This window comes from Stomoxys calcitrans, chromosome 5 (assembly GCF_963082655.1).
Source record: "Stomoxys calcitrans chromosome 5, idStoCalc2.1, whole genome shotgun sequence".
Lineage (NCBI taxonomy): Eukaryota > Metazoa > Arthropoda > Insecta > Diptera > Muscidae > Stomoxys > Stomoxys calcitrans.
In genome coordinates, this window is record NC_081556.1 from 7,345,094 (window position 1) to 7,348,985 (window position 3,892).

General features: G+C 32.9%; 1 long non-coding RNA gene across 2 annotated transcripts; it reads left to right on the forward strand.

Annotated features, from left to right (window-relative positions):
* The first annotated feature begins 259 nt into the window (after positions 1 to 259).
* On the forward strand, positions 260 to 2,004 carry LOC106091756 (uncharacterized). 2 transcript variants are annotated; one of them, XR_001222047.2, is made up of 4 exons: positions 260 to 799; positions 853 to 1,043; positions 1,445 to 1,529; positions 1,636 to 2,004. It is a non-coding gene; the product is annotated as an uncharacterized LOC106091756 (long non-coding RNA). The 2 variants fall into 2 exon arrangements; XR_001222046.2 differs by having other exon boundaries at positions 260 to 1,043.
* Positions 2,005 to 3,892: the final 1,888 nt, after the last annotated feature.

Below are 3,892 nucleotides of genomic sequence, written 5' to 3' on the forward strand. Positions count from 1 at the left end.
GTATTACAAAAGCGCTAGTATTACGCCTTATAATCGGTAAAAAAAAAACTACAGGCTAGTTGTAGTATATTGGAATAGATTAACAATATACTTGAGTGTACTGATTAGAACTTTCGAAACAAAAGCAACATTGCTAAAGTTGTGGGAAAATAGTAAATCTCGGGGAATACATAAATTTCACTTTCTTATCTCTTGCCACTAAGGCATGAGATGGTCAGTGTTTATTTTATTTCCGTGTAAGAGTGTATTACGTCTATTCTCTTAGTATTGTCTAGGTTTGGAAGGAAAAGGGCTGTACATACTTAAACGAGAATGAAAACTTTAACAAAAATTATTTTATAGGGTCCCACTTTTTCTATCTGCAGGCTGCAGGGAATGAATCAAAATGTTTTTATAATTAGCAAAATTTTGCACGGTTATTTAAAACTCCTACCAGGAAACAATTTAAGGTCAAGTTATAAAGGGGAACGCCCCACCCAAAAACCCAAGACGGGCTTGCTGACGTATCGGGGAAATACTGATCACAAATGAAAGGTCTATGCGAGTGGAATACAAATCTGATATCAAAATTCATATTCAAGAGCCAGCAATTCCCCAAAAACCTCCAAAGCGGACATCTAGACTGATGGTTTACTCTATTATTCAACCAATACCTAGAGAGAGAAACCCCCGTTTGATACTTTTCAGTTTATCGTATTTCCACGCGATGTATAATTGAAACTAAAAATAAGTCTGTCAATTCAAGATTATTTTGTGGTTTGTTATTTCTTGTTAATCAATTAACAATTGAAGTGTGCAGGTATGATACATTTTTTTTATTTGTGGCATGTCATAAATCATTTTATCGCTTAGCTAATTTAAGAACAAACAAAAGCCTCCTTCTCCTATTTTTGATAAAATGAAGAAAAAAATGAAAAATTATGATGGATCTTTTGAGAAATCAATTTTGCCAAAACTGACGTAAATGCCACCGCCTTCGCAATTACTAATTAGACACAAACCAAACCCGAAAACCCCATCAATTTTAAATGATTTATGTTAAGGTAAATATTGGGAATATGGACATTATAAAAACCCAAATTAAAAGAGTTTTTAGGCTTTAATGACGTCAATATCATACCAATGAGTGACCGATAAAAAATTTAATTTTAATTTGTCAAATAGGTTTTTTGCCTCTAATTGGCCTATTAACTAAAAATGAAGATTTGCTATGATATTGATTGATTGTACATATTGGCAAGAGTTTTACTACGTATAATCTGGTTATTTTTTAAATTAGGTTATTAAACCACGCTATTTGGAATATGTATCAAAATTCTTCAATACAATTAAATTACTGTAGCAAAAAGAAAATACATTTTTTAAAGGTATTTAATAAAAAAATGTGCCCCTTAAAGTATGCACTATAATTTAAAAAATCTACATTGTTTCCTATTTTTTATAGGTTAGGTTTGGTTGAAAAGAGGAGGATATTGATCCGCTGGACACACACCTAAGTGTGCTTGTTGTGCGCACTAAGAACTAAAAAGGTTTTTTTATTTTTATTTATTTTTTTTATTTTTGCTATAATTCACCATTCATAGAACGTTTCTTGGTAAACAACGTCTTAATGTATTTCCGTATTGTTATTTCCAGTCTATTATAGCATACCCCCAAGGCGCACTACAAACTATTGTGGCATATTATAAGTAGGAGAAAAGCTTATTAGGAACAAATTGCGTTCTTGCTAAGATGTAAGCAATAATAAAGCATCAATAGTTCAAAAGGGAAACAAAAAATCAAAAACAATAATTTTCAATAACAAATAACAGCAAATACCTTAGACTATTATAATATCTTTCTTTGAAATTAGAGCTATTGAACCGACAATGAGTGGCTAGTGTAAACATTTTCAATGGAATTTCTTTTAAAAATAGACTTTTTATGAAATGTTATCATTTTAAAAATAATATTTGAACAATTGCGCTAAACTTGAATCGGACAGCACCCATTTATGTGTATGAAGTTAGCCCCTGTTCCTTAATGGAATGTTCATGGGCAAATTTACATTTTCTATAAATCCATTACGTGGTGCAAACAATTATTAAAGCATGAATTTTGTTTCAATAAAGCCGAAAAAAATCCCCAATTTCAATTGAAATTTTCTCTTTAGAAAAAATTTCATTGAAATTTTCTCTTTAAAAAAAATTTCATTGAAATTTTCTCTTTAGAAAAATTTCATTGAAATTTTCTCTTTAGAAAAAATTTCATTGAAATTTTCTCTTTAGAAAAAATTTCATTGAAATTTTCTCTTTAGAAAAAATTTCATTGAAATTTTCTCTTTAGAAAAAATTTCATTGAAATTTTCTCTTTAGAAAAAATTTCATTGAAATTTTCTCTTTAGAAAAAATTTCATTGAAATTTTCTCTTTAGAAAAAATTTCATTGAATTTTTCTCTTTAGAAAAAATTTCATTGAAATTTTCTCTTTAGAAAAAATTTCAGTAAAATTTTCTCTTTAGAAAAAATTTCATTGAAATTTTCTCTTTGGAAAAAATAAAAGCAAAATTTTCTCTTTAGAAAAACTATTCATTGAAATTTTCTCTTAAGAAAAACTTTTCATTGAAATTTTCTTTTTAGAACAAATTTTCTCTTTAGAGAAAGTTTGCTTTTTTAGGCCTTAAAGTATGCGATATTTGTGTACTACCTTATAAACATGCTAATAGGTACCAATCTAAGGCTTTGTTATGCATTTGTATACCCCCCACCATGGGATGGGGTATACAAATGTCGTTATTCTCTTTGTAACACATCAAAAAATTGATCTGAGATCCAACAAAGTATAGGTTAGGTTAGCTTGAAAAGCCATACACTTAAGCCCGTAATCGGCCTGTTGTGCGCTCTAAAAACTAAAAAGTAACCTCGAAAAATAATACCACTTCCCAAAGTCGGATCATGCCTGGTATTGTGTACCCTAAATACCGGTGTTTTTCAGCCGCGAAAGACGATCATCTTCCCCACATGCTATTACTTGCGCACCGATTTTGCAACAGTAAGCTCGTAATCCTATGTGTCCCGTTATGATACCAAAAGCTATACTGACCTCCTTTTTACTTCCTTTTAGTAATAGCCTCGCCCTCTCATGATCCGGATCGCCTCATAGGATTTTCGCAGTCCTACCGACCGTTTCGCTGTTCCATAGGGTTGCATGCGCATTCGTCACCCATGCCCTTAACTCGGACTGCATCGACCCGAAAGGCTTCGGGTTAACTAAGTTTATTGAAGGCAGTCCACTGGCCTTCACTGCCAAATCGTCTGCCCTTTCATTTTCACTTGCTCCTTTATGGCCCAGCACTGAAACGATGCAGATTGTGCCATCCTCAGAGAAGGCGTTAATCTCCTTCTTACACTGTAAGACATTCGTAACCTTACCGTCCTGGTTGTTATTGCCTTGGGATTGTAGATGAGCCATATCGGTCCATGTTTTGATATAGCTGCAATATTAACCGATCTTGGATCTTGACTTCTGGAGCCTCTGGGCGGTGCAATTCTTATCCGATTTGACTGAAATTGTGTCTAAGATGTTGTGTTTTGATTTTCAACGACTATAGTATGGCCTATATCGGTTCATAACCTGATGGAGCTTCCATATAAACCGATTTCCCGATTATACATCTTGAGCCTCTAGAGGGCGCAATTCTTATCCGATTTGGCTGAAATTTTGTACAACGTCTTCCCCTATGGCCTCCAAAATCTAAAACAAGTATGGTCCGAATTGGAAATTAACCTTTATTTGCCTATAAAGAGATACCGGGCAAAGAACTTGACAAATGCGATCCATGGTGGAGGGTATAAAACATTCGGCTCGGCCGAACTTGGTACTATTTTACTTGTTTTTATTATTGCTTTTATTTT